The 22,471-nt window shown below is 44.8% G+C and overlaps 1 long non-coding RNA gene and 1 pseudogene across 1 annotated transcript; one reads left to right on the forward strand and one right to left on the reverse strand.

Moving 5' to 3' along the window:
- Positions 1 to 14,172, reverse strand: part of LOC8038426 — a 29,293-nt pseudogene extending 15,121 nt beyond the window's left edge.
- On the forward strand, positions 13,615 to 18,392 carry LOC120850201. The gene is made up of 2 exons (XR_005718080.1): positions 13,615 to 13,752; positions 17,659 to 18,392. It is a non-coding gene; the product is annotated as an uncharacterized LOC120850201 (long non-coding RNA).
- Positions 18,393 to 22,471: the final 4,079 nt, after the last annotated feature.

Consider the following 22,471-nt stretch of genomic DNA (forward strand, 5'->3'; position numbering starts at 1 on the left):
GAGCTTTTTATCAAATTAATTTTTATATAAAATAGCATGCACAGATCATTGAAGTGGAAAAAACAGTGCAAAAGATGGAAGACAACTAGAAGTACACACAAGAGAGTGCTCCTACAGTTGAAAATTTCACTTCTGCACGATACAGCAAGTGAACACGATACTATAGACGGGATAGACACAAAAACTAACAACCCGATAACATACCCCCCCTTATACCAACATACACCTACACACACCCGCCCGACCTCCTAATAAGTTCCACCCCAACACCCGCCAGGGCTACCGACAGAGCGCTTGCATGCATGCCTGCACCAAAGGTGGAAATAAAAAATTCTCTTCAATTTCTCTGGCAGTCTTACTTCTGGGCCGTGACAAAGTTTTACTGTCACCAAGTAGCGAAGAACATACACATCTATCACAATGGACCACGAGATGACAAGACGGTGAGGAGCGTGATCTGCGCTCCTCGCCGTCTGGCCATCTCAATGGTGACTGCCCTTGTCACGGTCATGTCCTCACGAACGAAACGGAACCAGTCACTGTACATGGAAGCCCATTTCAAACTCGTCACGTACAAACTGCCTGTTCTGCTGTATCGTGAGGTCATTGGCCTTGGTGAAAAGGAGCCACATCACCTCTGCCCGGGATAGCTCGCCCTTGGGCCTCCCCAGGATCTCTGTGCTCGTGAAGAACGAGCCGTTCGGCCCATGGTTGCACTCCGAGACCTGCATGTCACACTTGCCACATTGCAGCTGGTTGCAAAGGCTCCTTTTATTGGACATTGACTGGTACTTTGTTACTGTTCCGATAAAGTGGGGATGGGCGGCATTGAAGAAGCGCAGGTCTCTACACTTGCCGTAAACCGGGTTCACAGTTGATACAGCCCGTGACTCCAGGTGTCTTCGGGGTGAGGCCGCGATCTTCACAGAATTGGTCGAGGCGTTTCTACTCCCTCATAAGGTCGCAGACGTCAGAAATGTTAAAGGGTCTTCCCGCACGACCACAGCCATGATGGGGGAGGGGGAGAGGGACCCAAGAACATATTGAATATTGAAAGCGATCAATATGTCGGTCATGGAACATTCATTTTATATTTATTGTATTCTCTTTAGACTGAACCACTCTTTTTTCTTTGTTTTGTTGACCGACTTTTCCATTAAAGGGCAACTCCGCTTCATTTTTGATATTTAGAAAACTATGTAGCCCTCTTCAGTATCATATAGGAAGACCTCATGCAAAATATTACAATCTAATTCCGTTTATATATTTAATAAACTGGCCAGCAAACCTTCAAGCGAGCCAAGTCGCCGAAATCTGCCAACTCTAGCGTGCGGCACGAAGCGCAATCATCAGCGCAGTCAATGCCACGGAGTTGGAGCGGCCAATGTTGAACCACTACGTCAGAGGCATGACTACGTCATTCTCACGTTTTGCTTGTTTTTACTTCTCAGAGCGAAATTGAACGATGACGTCATGAGTTTCTCCTCCCGGTGTTGGCTGACCGGGCGTTCACGTGATCACCCTAACACGGATGCGCTAGTTTGCGCTGCCCTGTGCGCTTATCGGTCTGCTTCTCCGCTCCCCTTCTCCTCTTTCGTCTTCTCCCCTTCCCCCTCTCCCCCGGGCCATCACCGTCCACGCCATGCAAAGTGGCCTGCCCGCGTCCAATAAAAAAAAAAAAAAAAAAAAAAAAAAAAAAGACCTGTTGGCGTTGCGTGTTCTGTTTCTCGCTCCTTCCCGAACGTCACGAGACCATGTGGTTCGCATGACGTGGTCATGACTCTGACGACCCGAGACCAATGTTGCCTGACGCAACTGAAGTTTCGGTTTCGGTATCTGCCGATGTTTAAATTAGGATTACACAAATAATATTTCACATTTCGCGAATCCGAAGACGTAGAGTTGTTTAGTAGTGCTTTGTGAATGTGAATCACATGGAAGCCTAAATTTTCCGAAATTGAGCGGAGTTGCCCTTTAATGCCCTCACATTGGGTGTAAATTATGTTAAAATCTGATAATCAGATGAAGATATCGATAGAAGAGAATGAGAAATTCTGAAATGACCTCCTACTACCGCAAATATTTCGTTTGGAATAAAATTATTGCTTCTTTTAAAGACTGCCATTTTCAATCTCAAACATGAATAGGTAAAGATACAGCCTTATACTTGTAACGATTCGTAAACGCGTCAAAGATTAAAACTGGTGTTTTTTTTCTATCCACCTCTTCATCCTCCTCATCTTGATATATCCTGGCCTATCGTCGTCTTCCTTCTTGTCTGCCTCTTGGAACACTACACACGCTGGGGCTTTTGTCCTCAACCCGCCTGGGGTGATATGGAATTATATTCTTAATAGATGCCATTTCGGAGGTGTTGTTGGGTCCCATGTAGTACAGCGTCTTGAGGATGCCTTGTTGACTGCACGTCTTGGTAACCATGTAAGGACCAGAAAAGGCAGCCTTGGATCCTTGTAGGCCTTTTCGCACTAAAATCATGTCGCCGGGTTGAATCTCTGGGACTGCACTTAGGTGCCGTGTGTCGTAATTTCTTTTCATTGACGATCAATATTTTTCCTGCTGCTGTGGGGGTCGTTTCTGTTCTTGTAGCATGATTTTGTCGGTGAGGCCCAGGAGATGATCGGCAGGTAGCCGTGGGCTCTCTCCGCGCGCTGCGGGAACGATTGTGGTGTGCAATGGCTGCCTCAAGTGCACATTTCCATCCACCTGTGAGCTCAGGGTACATTTTTATGAATTGTTTGATGTCGCGTATCGCCCGTTCAGCTAACGCGTTGTCTTCCGGGTGAAAAGGAGCTGGAAATCGAAGTGTAATTCCTTTTTCCTGTGCCCATCTTTGGAACTTCTTGCTGCGGAAGGCCGGTCCATTGTCCGAAAAAATGACTTTCGTGTTCTCGAAGCCCTCTCGTTCCATCAATGAAATGACAGAGTTAGTGTCTTCTCTGCCAGCTCTTGCAGCTATGATGTGCGTGCATTCATCGATGGCAATTAGAAAAGCTTGCGTTTTCTTCACTCCTTCTCTCTTCTTTTTGATTTCTGCAAAATCGAGATGAATAGTCTCGAAGGGAACATAAGAGTATTGAGGGGTCACCATTTTGTCTCCCCGAGGTCGGTATTTGGCCTTATGAATTTGGCACACGTGGCACGTACGCACATAGTTGGCGATATTATGTTTCATGTTCTTCCATGTGAATCTCCTTGTCAGCTTCCAGTAAGTCCTCCAAAATCCGTCATGTCCTCCTGATTCAGGACTGTCGTGATAGAGTTGTAACACCCTGGGAATCATGCTGGCACATGGAATTTCCCATCTTGTAATTCCATGTGCAGGGTACCTTCCCAAATTCGGGCATGGTTTATGCTCCCGTTGAGTGTATTTCTTGGAATAAGAAGTCTGGAGAGGGCGTCAGCGTCAGGAAGCTTCTCCCCGGGTCGGTGAGCAACTTCAAATGAAAACTGTTGTATTTCAGTCACCCATCTGGCCATTCGTCCCTTCGGTTGGGATTAAGCTCAAGAGGTAAGTAAGAGCTTGGTTGTCTGTGAAAAGTTTAAACTGACGACCTTCCAGGTAACTTCGAAAATACCTCAAAGCCATCACCACAGCTAGGGCTTCTTTTTCTGTCGTGGCATAGTTTTCTTGGCTTTTCGAGAATGTGTAGGAGTAGTAGCCAACGACTTTCAACTGCCGGTTAGGAGGCTCTGTTGCGTGTCTCTGATAGAGGACAGCTCCTGTGCCGTAGCCTGACGCGTCAGTGCAGAGTTCGAATGGCAGTTGAAAGTCAGGCAGTACCAATACCGGGTCAGAAGAGATGACCTTGACAAGGTAGTCGTACACACTCTCGCACTCTTCAGTCCAGACAAACGGGGTGTCTTTCTGAGTCAAAGCGGTCAAGCACTTTGTTTTCGTAGCATAATCTTTTATGAATGCCCGAAAATGTCCGGCCAGGCCTAGAAAAACACGTAATGAGTGTAGGTCATAGGGCTTGGTCAGCTTTGATATTCTTTGCACTGATTCTACTTTCGTGCTTTTCGTTTTTCCGTCCAAAACTCGTCCCAGGAAAACTACTGTTCTTTGGAAGAATTCACTTTTCTTGGTGTTGATTTTCAACCTGGCAGTACTCAGTGCTTCGAGCACCTGAGACCAATGGTCCATGTGTTCTTCTTTTGTTCGGGAATAGATGATAATGTCGTCGACATAAGCATTGCAGAAATTACCCAAAAAGTTCTTGAGTATTTCATTTATCATCTTCTGAAACCAAGCTCCAGAGTTCTTCCACCCAAATGGTAGTCGGTTATATTCGTACACGTCGAATGGTGTTACAAAGGCAGTAAAGCGCTTGGTGTCTTCTTGTAGAGGGACCTGCCAATACCCTTTGCATAGATCGATCCTGGAGAACCAGGAGCACCCTCCTGTCTCGCTGATGATGTCATCGACGCGTGGCATAGGGAAAGGGAAAAGATCGGTCTGGGAATTGATTTGGCGATAATCAGTGCAGAGACTAACCGTGCCATCTTCCTTCGGTACTATGGTGATTGGGGATGCGAACGTGGACGTCGAGGGTCTGATGATCCCGGCATCTAGCATTCCCTGCAGCTCCCGCTTAAGCCATAATTTCTTTTCGTGGGACATGCTGTAGGGTTTTTTTCGCACTACAGAAGTGTCGCGTAGTTTGAAGGGAACCTCAATAACCGAGGTTGCGGGTGGATATGATTCTACACATAACAACTCTGGGAATGATGTTGGTACGTCCTCAGACCTCTTCACAGTTCTGAGCATTTGAACTGGAGTAGCAGGTGGGCTATCCGCATCGTGGTCCAGCGTTACTTTGTCCCTCCAGGATATGTTCATTTGGAAGCGCTTCATATCGAGTCGTGATAATATGAACACGAACTCGACGTCTTCTGCGACGAGTGCCTCGACCGGGATTTTCTTTCCCTTAAACTCGACTTCCAACGTCGTCCAGTTTTGCATCAGTTTAACATTGTCATCATAGCTGTGAGCCTCGATGGGTTGCCCACTTCGTATGTTTTCTGGGTCCACGATATTCTTGTTGACAAGACTGATGGATGCTCCAGTGTCAACTAAGGCATCCACGTGTCTCCCACTGACGATAACAGGGGCATAAAGGATGTTGTATTTAACCAAGTAGACAGTCGCTTTCTTTTTTCATCGGGAGGGACTGTGCTCCCTCTTTTATTAGTTCTTCGGCTGGTCGTTAGCACCGCTGTTCACGATGCAGTGGCATGTATCGTAGCACGCACATTGAGGCCCTTCCACCATGTGGTGGCAAGCGCGTGCATTCGCACGTGTTTCGTGGCTGCCTGAATTGGGTCTTGCGTTCATCCAAGGCTTGTTACTTGCCTAGTTTACTGGAAGCTTTTGGCCGCTGTGGGTGTCGACGATCGCGCTTCTGGGGTTCGTTAGTGGTCGTTGTTGTCCGTAGGGAATAGAGTGGTCCACGAACACACCCTTCAGTGAATACAGGAGGTCCTCGATGGTCTTTGGAGAGTGCGCTTGCACTTGTCTTTGTGCATCTCTGCTCATCCCGTGGATGACGAGTGGGACGATCGATGTTTCGGGTAAATTAGAATCGGCGAGCTGTAGAGGTCTCCGCTTCTCATAAAATTAATCTAGTAGGCTGCCTCCTCTATGTTTGTAAAATATTGCCTCATCCCACCGTTCAACCGCATTTTTGTTAAAAGATGTCGTGAAGCTCTCCTTCCACATATCCCACGAATCGTTAGTGTACTCAGCCACACGAAGTTCGTACCATTTTTTCGCATTCCCTGCGAGAAAGAGTCTTAAATTCTCGATCCGCTCGCTGTTTTCTGTCCAGCGCTTTTTCTCACAGGCATATTCGTAGAAGTCCAGCCACGTAGAAGCAGCTGAAGATTCACCGTCGAACATATCGGGCTTCACGGTCTCTTCACGCCTACGTTCTTGCACTCTCATAGTTTCTAACATGGTGGTCATGAACTGCCTCTGCTGTTCCATTTGAGATACTTGCATCTGTAGCAGCTGAGCAACAACCGATGTTATGTCTCCACCAGCCGGAATCACTTGACCAGAAGTAGTGGTCGGCTTCTGAAACCACTCCTGGAATTCCTGCACTCTGATGTTTAGTTTCACCGTCCGTTTTAGAGGAAGCTCTTTCAGCGACAATTTCGCTTTCCCGGCGATGAAGGAGATAAGTTCCATGTTGTTAGCTTCCCGGGCCACTGGAACTGTTTCCTCACCGTCCAGCTGATAGCTCTCCAGTATTGGTTGTCCTTCTTCTCCAACCGTCAGAATTAAGTAAATCCACATCTTTCAAGTAATCCTGTCGACTGCGCCAAGTGTAACGATTCGTAAACGCGTCAAGATTAAAACTGGTGTTTTTATTCTATCCACCTCTTCATCCTCCTCGTCTTGATATATCCTGGCCTATCGTCGTCTTCCTTCTTGTCTGCCTCTTGGAACACTACAATACTTATAACAGGTAGCCTCATGATGGGTAGCCTAGGTCATTTTCAAAATCACGAAAGCCTGCACAGGAACTTAAGCTGGGGCCACATTGATTATACATCACGTAAAAGACAGTCTGCACACAGATTGCAATGCAATTCACCACGACATCCGTGCCTCATGTGACGGCACGGCAACCGATTCGAGGGGGACTCCATACGAAGCATAGATGGCATGGATGACTCGCGTTCGAACGGTGCCTGCACGCTGTCTTTTGTATAATTAATTGCAGTGCGACCTTGAATTTAAAACTATATTTATTTATTTATTTACTCGCAATACCTTACAGGCTTATTAACAGCATTGCCTACGAGGGGTTTTAGAACAAATACACTGGAATGGAAAGTTGGGCTAGTTGGTATGAATCCATATTGAAAAACAGCGCGAATAACACATGGACAAGGAGGAGAGAACACACAAGACAAGGCGCTGACTATCAACTATCTATTCAGAAGACATACAGAGAAATTCACGTGAGGACTGCTTCTTCTTTTTCCTCTTCCACCAGTCATTGGCCATTAAGTGCGCAACAATATTAGATATGACTATAAATCATATCAAATTAAAACACACCAGCACACTAAAGCACTTGAATCAAAATTAACTGTTGGGCTAGTTGGCTACACATTGTATAAAAATTCAAAAGCACACACACCAACGCTCTGTCCTGTCCCCTCTTCTTTTCCTTGGTGTTTGCGCTTTTGAATTTTTATACACTAAAGCACACCAGCACAGGTATAGACGCTTTACACACGCGCCAAATTACAGCCGCCATTGCTGACCTTCTCTTGTTTTACCGAGATGCCGAGCAACTGAAACAGTAGTTGACAATCCTCTACAAAGGCCGACGCTTTAGAAAAGGACACAGATGAAGCTAATGTGGCAATAACCTGGCCTGCTATGGTAATGATGAAGTGAAATAAACAAAATAAGAGGAAACAAAAACTGAAGGTCAGTTATGACGGCGTCCATGCACAGCTGCTGCAAAGCGTCTATAAGTCCATCGCGTCTTCTTCCTTCGATCTTCAATTCTCTGGTGCCAAGATTTAGTGACACAAACGTGCTGTTTAAACACAAAGATCAGCTATCGAGGGAGTTAGTAGAAGCTTACCATATAGCAAAACGAAAACCCAGGTGCGTGAGCCAACCATCCATTAACCTAGTGGACAGTGAGATAGTTTTATTAGACATGGGTTGACCAGAGAATTGAAGATTGAGATTGAAGATCAAAGAAAGAAAGGAGGAAGAAGACGCGATGACTTATACCTGTGCTGGTGTGCTTTAATGTGCTGGTGTGTTTTAATTTGATATGATTTATAATGTTGCACGCTTAACGGCCAGCGACTGGTGGAAGAGGAAAAAAGAAGAATCAGTCCTCGCGTGAATTTCTCTGTATGTCTTCTGAATAGATAGTTGATAGTCAGCGCCTCGTCCTGTGTGTTCTCTCCTCCTCGTCCATGTGTTATTTGTGCTGTTTTTCAATATGAACAAATACACAAATGCAAAACTGTAGAACGCACGAACAATACACAAATCTAACGCGCCGGCATCGCTCAATATTGGGAAAATAAATACACCAAACGTTTTATACAAGCGCTGACATAGGTACACAAAAACGAATGACTAGGAAGAAAACTCAGTGGGTGGAATAAATGGCAATATTATTGCGAAATAAGTGTTGGTGACTGTGGACTCAAGAAGGTGATTCCAAGCATGGATGCTACATGGTATAGCTGACATGCATTATCTTAATTAATTTTCGGAAGCCGTAACCTTCGTCTTTCGACGCCCGCTGTTCGTCTTGGTCCCACGGCGCAAGCAGCCCATGTGTGTGTTTCGTTACAGTTTTTCAAACTTTTTTTCCTCTATGACTTTCTGCACAGCAACACCAGCTTTTAAAAATGCACATATACACAGGTCGATCAGGAAAACGAAACAGGCTTTTCGTGAGCCGAAAGAGAAAACAAAGAATTGCACGACGAAGGTGAAAAACCGTCCGGATTTTACAATTGTGTTGATATTAGCCCTGAGAAGTTTGCGTGGCGCCCCCTTACGGCGAACCGAGGTGACGTCACGGTGAGGAGAGAATTTTTCCCCGACTCGGCCCGCTCGCCCTGCGGAGGCTGTGACGACGCTAGCTGTCGGCGCGCTCGTTGCTATTTAATTTTTTTGGTGTGTTTTTCGTAGGAAGTGTAAATTTTTATATGAGCCCTTATTTAGGTATGGCCTGTAGCTACAGGCGAAACTTCAAGCAACATTTTAAGCATGGTTGACAGGGCAGGCAACTCATGAATCACAGCTGGTATATGAAAATAAAGAAGTATGGCCACAATTGCAGGAGCATCACTATAGATTTACATCTCGCACAATAAATGCTGCTGATGGTCTGAATGATTTGGCAGGTTATGTATACTATTTTTTTTTTGTATCTCTGCTTTTTTTACACGATCGCCGAAGCAGAAAAACTGCATGCTGCTCGAGCAACATGCTAAATACAGTCTGGACCATAGGGAGAGAATCACAAGTAAGATAGTCCAAGTACAGGGCCAAAGTAAACAAAGAAGGAACATTTATTATACACACTGCTCACATTTGACCTTTGCTGGATTGGGATAGTATTTCAAAGGACTACACGTGTGGTATCTGTGGACTTGTTTACATCAACCCTAAAGTAATGTATAACAAACATAAGCGAAGGTGTCTAGCTCAATATTAGTCCCTTAAGCCCTAAAAATGATATTTTACTTAAATCGAATTGTCCTGAAGCTAAAATACCAGAAGCCTTTCTCACGCAGACTGTCGCCCTTCACAGGTTCCACATTTTCTGCTACTATTGCTGCATCTACCACAGAACCAACGTTCGAATGCTTGCTTTTACTCCTGTTTTCCTCTGTTGTCAGAGAGTCCAGCTGTAGGGAGTTTGGAGGCTGAGGAAGCTTTTGGGGACCTGCAGCAGTGTCTCTTTTAATTGGAAATGACAATTCAGACTAAACGGTGTATTTTCCGAATACCCAAGACTGGAATAAAGAATGTCACAAAAAAAGTATAAACATTCCAAATTACGGCACTATTGCTGTGCATATTTTGGGCAGTACAATACATATCATACAGGCAACTGGGGGCGATTCGGCCGTTTTTGCTGCTACCATACAAACTAATTTCTAGTAATTGTGCGTCTTCTAAGAAATATGCCTGCAGACGTGTATAAACTATATAATTAATTCACGAAGAAACTACATTTATATAAAACAACCCTGTTCCACGAGCACTTCAAAGATAATCAGACATAGGGCCTTTAAAACATCTGTGAACCAGCGCATGCAGAGTGGCAGCGCAGAGTCGGGGTTGCGAGCTAAATTGCCGACCACCCAAAGGCCCATGATATAAATGACACTTCAACTGCCTTGAAAGCGGGATGCAATATAGTCCTAAATCATGAACATGCAAGGGACAGAATTCCAGCGTCTGAAACATATGCACCACCGCTTCATCGACCCCTCGCAAGATTGCCTTGTGTCGTGTGCACGGACGGGGAGGTGCATCGGCGGAATTGCCTCCGCCGATTGCTTTCGGGATTTCTAACCCAATTTTAAAAGTAAAAGGGACAAGCAAACTTATAAAATGTACGGAAGCAATATTTATAAATGATATTCACGTTGGCATGACCTCTCAGCTAAGATTGTTTGCTGACGATTGTGTTGTATACAGATGTATAAAAAAAGGTGAGGATTCCAGACAACTGCAGGCTGATTTGGATCAAACTGAACTCTGGTGCAGTCTATCAAAATTGCAGTTAAACGTCAGCAAGTGTGTACATGTCACCTTCACCCGCAAAAAAAATAAACTTCACACTCAGTATTATTTAAATAATGAACCACTAAAAAATGACGGTAAAGTAAAGTACCTGGGGGTGACCTTATTAGCAGACTGCAAGTGGAATGCGCAAATTGACGATGTCGTCATGAGGGCGGGACGGGCACTCGGTTTTATCCAGCGTAATCTAAAAAGGTTTACTCAAAAAATAAAAGAACTTGCATACCTTACCTACGTTCGACCTCTTACAGATTATGCTTGCACTGTGTGGGATCCTGCTCAGCAAAATCACATAGACGCTTTAGAGAGGATCCAAAATCGTGCGGCACGCTTCGTCCTGGGGCTGTACGACCGCTTTTCGAGCGTCACGAACATGAAGAATACATTAGGCTGGGATTTGCTGACATTCAGGCGGAAAAATTTGCGCTTAAAATTTCTATATAGCATTTATAATAAACACACTGGTATTAATGGTTTTCATTACCTTCTACCCCCTTACTATATTTCCCAACGTAAAGATCATATCCACAAAATACGCGAATATTCCACCAGGACGGAACTGTGCAAAAATTCTTTCTTTGTTAGGACCATTAGGGATTGGAACAATTTAAGTGTTGAAACTGTTTGTGCCGCAAATGCAGAAATGTTTTTTACTATGTTGTTCGCCCCCTGCAATAATGCCTCAACGGCACAGCAGGAGCTACCTGAATAAATAAATAAAATATCGGCCTAACTCAACGTCTTGTACACCGGGTGAGCGAAGTCCAGCTCCTCGAAGAGCTTGCGGCACACAACGCCAAACCAGGAAATCGGTGCTGGGAAGCGAGCCGATGCAAGATCGCGGAGCGGAGTCCTCCCCCTGACGTCACGGTACACCTCACCCAATCAGGGCGCGGCGACCGCAGCGACGCTTGTGTTCGCTCTCGGGGCTAATACTGTAGAATACCACGTATCCACCTGTTCCACACTAAACGCATGTTCCCAAATTTGCAAGATCTGAGAAAATGCACACAGTACATTTATATATAAAACTGATGGACAAGCGTCCGTCCTCCAATTTTTTTTAGATTATCTATTTTTATGGTAATGCAAAAATGCAGATTAGCCGAGGCAGGCTACGGGCCGTTCGTTGAAAGACAACTTGTAGCGGGTCAATCGGAAGCAGGGCAGTTCGTCACATAGCGCATTTTGTCATAAGGAAATTCGTCGCGGTGACAATTAATCAGATTATCGAAAAACTGTTTTTCCGTGCCATTTTTCTAGTGCCGTGCATATTGCTCCCAAATGAAAAACCTCGGGCGAGGCCCCATTGACACAATTGTTTGGAGTCTCTTACAATAGCTGGTTGAATCACAGTCACTTTCGCAATAGATGCTGCCCAATTTCCCAAGATTCCAACAAAATTTGGGTACAAGCCCACAGGCTAGCGGTTGTACTGCACTGGCTAAGATTCTCATCTACAGCTGGGAGACTCATTGCCCGTTGAGGCTGACCAAGTTCTGGGCTGTATAAATATACGAAAAACCCAATTTTGGGAGGTGCGGACAGAGCCATGGCGTGCACCAGACTCAGAAAGAGGACTTGATATGCTCTCTTGGCCAATCAGAAGCCCAAAAGTATCCCCTAGCGGTGGTAGTAAGAAACAGTTTTAATCATAGGTATATGGTTTTAATAAGTGCGTAAGAGTTAAATGTAGTAATCATTCATGGTTGAAAACAGGGTGCACACTATGTTTCGATTATGATCATGCAGAAAGATGTAAGAAACGAATGTGCCGCTCAAACTGTTTTGCTTGGACAGAGTGTGACCGCTTGGACAACAGATTCTCAGCCCTCGGCACCTGGCATATGGATTATGTCAATCGTTCCGCAAGTCACGCTCTACCACGATTTTGGATGACTGTGATTGAAACATCACGTGCACCATATTTTCAGTCACTGAGAGTGACTCCGATGCACTTAAGTTTGTTTCTCGTAACCACCGCCAAGGTATTATTTCCGGCTTCTGGTTGGCCACATTCAAATTTGTGAAGAAGCCATGGAACACGCCCAGCACGCTTTCGGCCAATGGCGTCTCCTCATTTGAATCATATACTTCCCAATGAATGGCCAAACTCTCTGTATATATGGCGCTGCCTTGATGCTGGCATTCAATTTGTATTTGGCACAGACAGTTGGAACTCTGCTGGTCAGGCTAATATTAATGCAGTCATCCAAGTTAATGACTGCATGAAGATGTTTTAATAGCGCAGATGTCAAACTGCTCTTTATATGCAGCATAATTAAGTTGGAATTTCGAACCGTACCCCACAAAGACAATGGGGTGGCGTGAAGACTTCTGTCACGGGAAATTGGTGCGCGCAAGAATCATGAACTGTATATCAAGCAAGTCATTACATGAACGACAGTCTGATGATCTGCACCAGTGCATAGACCGATTCCACCCGATGTACTACATCTAGAAACCGTGACATTCAAAAATAAATATAACAGTTTGTTGTGAAAGCAAAACCGGCAAATATTGCCGCTGATCTGCCAGTGAACGAGGGGGTGGGGCCTCAAAAGAGAGGGGCGAAGCGTGAATGGCAGGATGGAGGGCGGAAGGCAGGAGAGGTAATTGCACACCAGCAACGACAGCACTTATTTCAATTGCTTTGTCGAAGTACAGATGGCGTTAAAAGCATGCTGTTGTATGGCCATGTGTCGGATTCTTTGCCGTACGCTCTTGCTAGGGTGTGCTAGAAATCGGAGGTGTGCCAACCGCGTCGGCCTCTCCATAGCATCTGGGTGTCGCGTGGTCCAAGTTATCGGATCGGGCTGAAACTTTGGCATCTGGTTGTGACCTCTAGCTCTACCTTTTGGTCGGAAAATGAGCGCTCGGCGATGCCTAGTTTATTTTTGCGGTAAAAAAGACCGTGTAAATTTTTATTTGTGAGACCCTGTAGTACCGCTTCTTGAAACGTCTATGAAACATCTCATGATGCACTCACCCAAAAGTACTGCGGGTAAATAAAAGTAATAAAGGTAATCAGAATAGGGTATTCACAGAAATCGGTTTATTTTCAATGCAATCCAATCATGCCTGTCTTTTGTTTTCGCGCCGAACCAATTCAATCATGTTCACCTTTTTTTTTTTTTTTCTGCCAAATACTTATTTATTTAATTATCACAAGTACGCAGCGCGGAATGCGTTTGTGTACTGGTGCAAACCATCGAACGGTCGTTCCCCAGAGGCCTTGCTTGCAATCGTCTTCTTGCGCGCGCCGATTACGCAGCCTCGTCGTCTTTTGAGTGGTACCAGTGGAACTGTCCAAAGTTTTCTTCGCCACATTTAGGACAGCCGGCATTATTCTCCGGTCGTAGTTGGCCACAAATAGACGAATACGGCATGCGGAACAGGATATTGGGCGTTCACTCACCCCGGTGAGTAGACTGTCAATCGACGAAACAACTCGTTGCACAGAATTCGGACACCACGGTACCACCCCTTGAAGGTGGGCTAGGGCTCGATTGAAAAAAGCCTGTTGCGCGCTGATGTATGAAAAACATCGTAAACATCAGCTTTAATTAGGCTACTATTTAAGGATAGAGAAGTGTGAAGTGTTTTAAATCCAATATCAAGAATCTAGTTGGTGGCAGAAACCCAACGAGATTGCACAAAACAGGAAGGCTTGGCCTTGACGATCTGGCTTCATTCGAGTCTGGCGGAGTTAACGAGTTGGTCTGAGAGACGAAAGCAACGTTTCAGGTGCTCAAATTTCGGCCAATGTTTCCTTCGATGTGATAACGTGGTACACAAAGAAATCACAGCAAGGAAACACACACACAAAAAAAGAAAAAAAACTGCCTCATCCGCCTTATCGAATTGACTTTGCTAGTTCAACGGCTCCGAACGGCTCTGTTGAATCCAGCAGTCTCAAGTGTCAAGTTTCATTAACTTTAATGCGATACTGTTTTGTTGCTTCAACAGCGTTACAACGACAATAATCTAAAATTCTAAATAATAATAAAAAAGACGTCTGGCACATACAGGCCATTCTTTACTATTATACTGAGAAATGCAAGCATTGCCACAAATTAAGTTGCGGTTTCGATATTGCAGCTGCTGCGACTTTAATGTTGCGTAGTGAAGCTCAAATTGCGTTATTTTAATATCCATATTACACTTCAAAAAAGCTCCACACTAAAATCATGCCATAAATAACGAGAATAAAAATAAACTAAAGTGGCGAAGCGTGTGAGTGGCTTCATGACAAAAAAAAATTAAGGAAGGCGAACAGATCGACGAGCGCTTACTCTCAACATTTATTTAAAAACAGCTAAAGCAAACGACCGCCGATAAAAAAAGTAAAAAAAAAAATAATAAAAATAAACAACGATGAATTACTCATCGATATCACCCACCACCACGTGCCAATAAAATCAATCTCTTTTTGATGCAGAAAATTTGGCAGCTGGCTTACGCAGCCTTTCCCCATGCGCCTTTAGCACTTCCTTCGCAACTTTTCACGGGCCCTAACCGTATTTTGAAAGTTGGGCTGCTATAGACAATCTCTGCAATAAAGAGGCACGTTTCCTGTTGTTGAACGCAATGACATGTGCTCGCGCATCCTCTCATTTACGCACCGTCCTGTCTGGCCTATGTACACCCTACCGCATGTCAACGGTATTCTGTACACAACACGGATGTTACATTTCACAAATCTTTTGGCATGACTAACGGTGCATAAGCAAGCGTCGTGCTTATGCGTTAGTATTGGCGTCAGTATCCGCACGACAGGGAGAAGCTCACGCCGTCCGCATGCGGACAAAACAGTGGAAAGGGAAGCGTGCTGCGTAGAGAGTAGTAGTGAAAGACACGGGCGAGAGGGGTGACGTCACAGGGCGGAAGCCAATGCGCGCGCGGGAAACCGGTGAACAACAAAAGCAGCATCGGGCAACGGTAGAGTAACTGCATAGGCTCTGCTTTGCAGAGCCAGGGTATTGCATTCCTTTAAGATTTTACAATTACGGCTTGCTTGGACTACAGCCCCAATTATGAAGGCACTCTAGCCCCAATGAGCTGCACCAGCACAAGCTGGCCGCTTTCCCAGCGCACCAGCCTGAGCACGTACTAATGACGGTTTACTCTTTCCTCTCACTTGTCAACATCTTCCATTCAAAGTGTGCTCTATACAAACCGATTACTCGCTTAACGGGCATCATGCAGTAGTGATACATGACCGCACGCCGGTACGATGCTCATCCAGATCAAAACAGGCAGGGGTGGGGATTGAACCAGTATCCTGGGTCCTGCAGCGCGAGCTTTCCCTCATGTTCCGAGCTGATGTGCACTAGCCCACTCAACCACTCCTAGCTAGGTTATTAGCGGCAAGATGTTTTGGTGGCGCCCTCCTATGGTACCCCCTTGTGACGTCATTACTTTGCAAACAACAAGTTCAATGGTGTTTGTTATTAGCATGGTGGAAGCTTGAAATCATTGCACTCTCAAAGAAACACTGCCAACACCGTCAAAATCAAAGTTCTTTCATTCCTCTTATTTCCGTTGATGATAAATCCCCTTTCCGACGTCATAGTCAGCGTTCGGCCAATTGTGGATGGCCGACCACAGTGACGCTTTCGGTTGCGCACGTCGCCAATAGGACATGACATGTGCATTTTCTATATGGATATCAGCTCACATTTTTGTTAGGTTGGACCAGGGTGTGCGCTTTGCCCGGGGTATAGTGACATCATTGCATTTTCATTGCGATGCATGTTAATTTTTCTTCTGGAGCATGTGAAAAAGTGTCTCCCGATATAAGCTTTTAGTATTGACTGTGCTAAGGCAGCATTTTATTTCCATCTATTTCTTTGTACTTTCCTTACGAGTGCAGCTGTTGGCATCAGGTGCTACACAGAGTGACATCACCCTTCGCAAAGCGCACATGAAGGCGTCCTAGGATGAATTGATCTGACAGTGCAACTAGTATCATATTATAACCTGCACATGGTACATACTGCATAGGATCGTGAAGAATAGGAAAAAACGCAGGCAAGCTGGTGAACGACATCCATAGTAAAACCGAGACAACAAGCTCTGTTTAGCACAAATTTGTTTTTCTGTCTGTTTTTATTTATTATTCCTGTCTCGAGTTCACTATGGAGGCCATAAAAAGGTACAGCAGTTGCTGCAGCTCACTTGAGTGCTCAATTTGTTAGGAGCCTCCTGGGCTGGGTTATGTCCATAACAAACACCTACAACTTGGGTTGTGAATTTACAAAGTATATTTTTTTATGTTTCAGCTTTCTCTGCATGGTGACCTGGTAGTTTTATTTTTTTATCAAAGGGGAAAAAGTGACATTGTGACCTGAAATGCCAGAGATGAGGATTTTAATTGCCTTTTTAGAAGCAATGACTTTGTGCTGGAGATTAAAGGAACAGTGCCCCTACTTAATTACTTAGTGATTTTCAAAATTTGTGTTTAGCGAGATTTTAACCTGCCACATTCTCCCTTCTAGCCGGTATAAGGGAGGGGCAATGCTCTATTTGTAAATAATATTTGTATTCACAAATGACACTACTTAAATTATGCCATTTGTATGTGTACGTTTTGTGTTTGTTTCATTTCCCGCTTGACGTCACAATTGAACTGGTACATATTAAACATTCTAAGGCAACCAACTTAGACCCATTGTTCTTCAGCACCAGCGAGTCATCTTATTCTTTACGGTGGGTTCCACCTTGGAGCTGCCGATCCTTCATCGGCATCAAGGAAGCGCCGTCCCTTCCGTCAGGGCTTGTCCAGGTCCTCTCCCTGCTCCAGACTATGGTTACAGTGATGACCGTCCTTCATAAGAGACAAGGGATTGTGCTGCTTCGAGATGCATGAAGTGTGTCGGTCAACACAAACACATATGTACATTGGCACAACGCAACAATTTGGAGTGCAATGTGGGGTTGCTGAGAGTTCTTGCTGGGATCTGCCAAGATGTTCCATGTTCTGTTTCAGCATGAGCTGACAAAGGGAGAAAGCTTTACCCCTGTGAGCCAGTCGGAGCAACAGAGCAAAGCATGTCAAGAGCTCGGTCAACATACTGTCGGTACATTGTCAGGTGCTTCCCTCAAACACTCCGATGGGCTCACTGGGACCCTATCGTTTGCCAAGTCATGCTGAAACAGCTAGTCCCTACTCATTTTTAAAATACACCACAGGTAACCTAAAATAATGCAAACTGCTTCTCTGTTGCAATAAATTTTAAACTGATTTTCTATTAAATGAGTTTTAGCTACTATTATTAGTTCCAAATAATTCAGTGCGTCGATCTAAGCTTATTTGTTGCTTCCAGAATCTGAAGAGACAACAGGTAACTGTTCTTCCCAAGCAAAGGACTGCATCCTGCCTGACCCTCATCCAACCCAAAGTGAATGGAGTGAAAGAGAAACCAGGCTGCTTCTTGATAAATATTCAAGCCCATTTGAGCCGAGTGGGGCCCATGAAAACCTTTAAGAACAAAAAAGCCATGTGGGCAGCCATCTCGGCGTATATGGCTCATGACCTCGGCTCCCAGAAAACGGCAGATCAGTGTCAAAACCGTTTTAAAACTATAAAGAAACGCCAAATGAAACGGAGAGAACACAATGCCTCATCAGGTGCAGATCCTGTTTCTATTCCTCATGATGAGGAATTTCAGAAGATCAAGTCTATCGATGACAGTGTGAAACCGGAACTTCTTAGAGGACTTTGGTCGAGTCGAGTTGAAATCCTCGGCCATTTCAAGCAGTTCGGATGGCACTAAACCAGACAATGCCAAGGATACACCGCCCACGAAGAAGCAGAAGCTGAACATTGTATGTGAAATTATGGGGAAGATACACATGCACAAAGAAGGGCAGCGGGAACGTCGCCACAAACAGAAGTTGGATGTTTTGCACAGTCTTCTGGCTCCTGAAAAAGATCTTGATGTCTAACGATACACATGTAAATGTTACGACTATGAGCCAAGACGTGCTTCTATATGGACAGAGACTTCCATTACGCTTTTTGTATTTGTAAATATTAAATTTAATGAAGTTCTTTTGCTGGTTGGTTTCTAAGGCTGTACTTTGTTATACTATATATGCTATTGCTCTGCAGAATACAGCATCAGCTCAAATGCATAAATACTAATTTTATTATGTCATGTCCTTACAAGAGTGCACAAAAAGGTTGGCAGGTGCCGCACACTTTCCTGGAATGTAGTGGTGCACAGAAAAGTTGACAGGTGAAAGGTGCGGATGTAGCGTGCAATTTTTTTTTCTCTTTTCTTCACCCAGTTGCCTTAGTAGCTTCTCCCTTTTGTGATTTTCTTTAGCCGAAGCGTCACCTGGGCCTGGCTTACGGCCCTTGCTTGCATTTCTTACTTGGTCTTCATCTATATCCGTGTCTCCTGCGTCGATACACAAATTGTGCAAGACGCAACACGCAAGAATGAACCGTGTGGCCTGCCTGAAGCGTCCCTTTAGTAGCCCAAAGGCATTTTCTATTCGAACAAGCGCCTGGCTCAGCTTTAGGTTGTAGTTCACCTCGTCGGACGCGAGTTTGCCGTAGTTCCTAGATGGAGTTAGGAGGTACTCCTGTAGGGGGTACGCTGCATCTCTTAGTATGTAATACTTGTCACCCTCAAAGATTTGGGGCAAGTCATCCAAGACAAAGGACCACCTGAACGCCTGTGCGTCATGTGTTTTCCCCTTATGTCCAAGAAAGACGTCAAGCAACTTGCGATCAGAATCACCAATTGCTTGCATGCTGTAGGACTTCTTGTGTCTGTTCGTGTACATGGATGGAATTTCATGTGCGGAGCATCTAGTGTCCACATTGGTGCCATCCACACAGCCCAACATGTGAGGGAAGCATGACATCTGAAGATAATTTGTGGTCAGTACTTTTGCGTTACCCTTTTCGTAACAGTGACATGCTCCACTAAAGCTCTGCTTAAAAACGAAATCTTGCAAAAGAGGAGAGTGAGGGAGAACAAAAAATATGAAAAAGAAAAATCAAAAAAAAAAAAAAACAAGTTCTGGAAGATAAGATTGTGAAGTCTGACCAGGTGCAAATTTTTAACTTTACCTTTTCGAATTTCGCACTAGCTGCAACCTTGGCTTGTGCAGAGATGGGAAAATGATGAAAATTGTAATTCTTAAATGGGATTCGAGTGAGGTTATACTTTAATCAGCTCTCACTGTACAAATTCTTTTTTACTTATGCCATATTTTTTTTTTATGGACACTTTAATAGCTAAGAAAGGGTAAAAGCACAGGCGAGCTGGTGAAGAACTTCCATCGTAAACCGGAGACACGGAAAAATAAAAAAACGGACAAAACAACAACAAGACTTGTTGTTGTTTTGTCCGTTTTTTATTTTTCCGTGTCTCCGGTTTACGATGGAAGACTTTAATAGCTGTTTTTACATTTGGCTGCATTTTCTAGCAAGAAGCAACAAACAGTAGCAGAAGTACTAGAGTTCGACAACTGCACAAAAATGATTTATCAATGTAATCAAAACAATAAACGAACACACAAATTTCACTTTTGAGAAAAAAAAAAGCTGAAAACAGATTGCCCCATATTTAAGCATTTTAAAATCCCCGAGCTCATGGGAAAATTACTTTTTGAGTAACGCCTTGTTACTCAAAGTAGACATTTTTACAAGTATCTATATAAAAAAAAACTACAAATTTGTTGCAGAAACAAATTAGCTAGAAACAAAAATGAGCTTGACATTTTCAAGCAAATCTTCAAAAAATGACGAAGCAATGTTATGTTGCGTGCATCACCTATGACACTGTAGTTAAATCTGGGACTGTAATAGACCCTTTTACAAAGTAGCGCACACCATCATGCAGTGTTAGAAGAATGCATGGAACATTGAGGTCAGCGTTGGCAAAAGGGCCCACAGCAACAGATTTGTGTTTACAAATACAATAGCGACACACTTTACAGCCCTATTTGTCGCATTTACAGCCCTATTTGTCGGCCCCAACAAAACCGGTTCTTACCCCGTTTCGTTGGAGCCGACGCAGCTGTTGCCGAAGCAACCCTCGTACCCGGCCGCACTCAACGCAAGTTTGTGGATCGCCCTTAAAGGGGCCCTGTAAGGACTTTTTTACTGGTTTTTAATTTGCATTGAACCTGAGCGCACTGAACAAAGTAACTTAATAAAACCTTTAGTTTCTGGAATTTCACTTTATTTTAAAAGTTATAGGCAAAATAAAATTTCAAAAACAAGCAAAAAATAGCCTCCTTCATGACGTTCTTGGTCCCTTGAGTGGCCATGAACTAGAAGAGGGGCAGTGAGCTCAGCGAGCGCTCGCGGCTGCCGCACTTCATGCCGACGGCTCAAGTGGGTGCCAGTAAAGCATGTTCTGGATAGGCTGTATTAAGCGGGCAGCCAGGGCGGCTCGCATTGCATTTGCTGCGCGATTAAACACTAATTCTGCATGACACTTCACTGGCCACAAACGACTGCAAACACGGGGTAAAGGTCAGTTCAGAACGGGAGCCACATTGCGCTGCCATACCGCCAAACCGCAAGCCCAAACCTGCTCGCCGAAGGCCTTCGAAACGCTCAGAACCAGTCGGATCTTTGAGCCCAAATACAACCGCAGCGCCGCCGCGTACATCCGGGACCTTTTAGGCGATCAGGCTCGTCAGTGCCTGATCGCACTACCCCTTTTTAGTATGCGCCGCCTTTTCCACCGCTTGGTGGCGGGTATGTTGAAGGGTCATTTCTTGTTCCCTTACTTTATAAACTGCATTTGTTTCCTTTCTCTTCTAAAATACGGAACAAAAACTCCTTCCATAAATAATTTAACGGTTCGTGCCACTTATATTTTGTATTTCGACTAAAAAGAAGCTTTTAGCGGCTCTGACCAGTAATAAGACAAGGGGCACAGACGTCACATATCGCACGCTTTGGGCACCGCGGGTGGCCCCCACAGGTGGAGGAGGTTTCCGCATCGTCCAGTTAAAATACGACGCACTGATATTTAGTTACTTTCTTTACGCCCGCTGGCTTGCCCCAAACCCCAAGAGACGTGGAAACCGCAAAAAAGGTAGATGCTTAATTATGATTGCGGGGCCCTTTTAAAGGCTGGTTCACACATTTGTGTTGACTGCGTTGCGTCACGCAGTACTGCGCCTACTCATTGGCTCATAGTAAGTGTCGCCGTAACAACCTGTACGTCGCAGCCGTTGCAGTTGTACTCAGTCGGACTCAACGCAAGGATGTGAATCGCCCTTTATATTTTGCCTTTCGAACACCTGCGAACTAGTGCTCAGCACACCACCCACGCAGTATTGAACCTTTCTGGCGCCTCTTGGCAGTCTGCGAGCACCGGCGGTTCACATCGCGATATGAATGCGAGTATGCGAACGTGCACCCCTGCGACGATGAACCGCTAGAGCTCACAGACGGAAGGTTGCGATGCTGTACAAATGGTTGTTGAAGGGCGCTGCATAGGGTACACCGAGAGCTGGAACGGCTTCGCATGCGTTTGAAGGGCAAAGGATTTGCAACGACAAAGCAGCATCTTCTATCTTCAGCAAGCTAACGGTGCACAAGAGTGCCACTTTCACACTTCAGCAGACCGAGGTGCAGTCGGCTCTTGCGTCGCAATTGCTACATCGTTGCTCAGCCTACATTGATGATATGTGCACCGACATTGAAAACAGCTTTCTCGAGACTGCATAAGGGTCAAACAGGCATGCTTCTGCCGCACTCTATACTTCAGTATCAAACGGGCTCACTGCATAATGGGAGAGCCTTTTGATTAAACCGGTGCAGTTTGAGTCACCAGTCACCCGCTTATGCAAAATGGTCACCCGTTTGAGCAAACTCTTGAACATACAAGTGACCCGTTTGAACAAACGAGTGACCTGCACCACCAAGATTGGGAGTACAGGTCTTGCTTAGTGCGTATTTCTACAAGGAGATCACCGGAGGACGTCTTTTTTCAATTGTAGTTTTTTCCAATCACTCCTTCAAAACATTCAAACCGAGATAAGGGACAACTTACCAAAAGGTTCATCGCCCTCCAAGTGTATAACAAGAAACTTGCGGAACTTGGAAGGTATGCAAGTTGTTTTTTCAGAGAATAGTGCTTTGGTGAGGCCCCTTTTCGG

Source organism: Ixodes scapularis, unplaced genomic scaffold (assembly GCF_016920785.2).
Source record: "Ixodes scapularis isolate PalLabHiFi unplaced genomic scaffold, ASM1692078v2 PGA_scaffold4__175_contigs__length_147842914, whole genome shotgun sequence".
Taxonomy (NCBI): Eukaryota; Metazoa; Arthropoda; class Arachnida; order Ixodida; family Ixodidae; genus Ixodes; species Ixodes scapularis.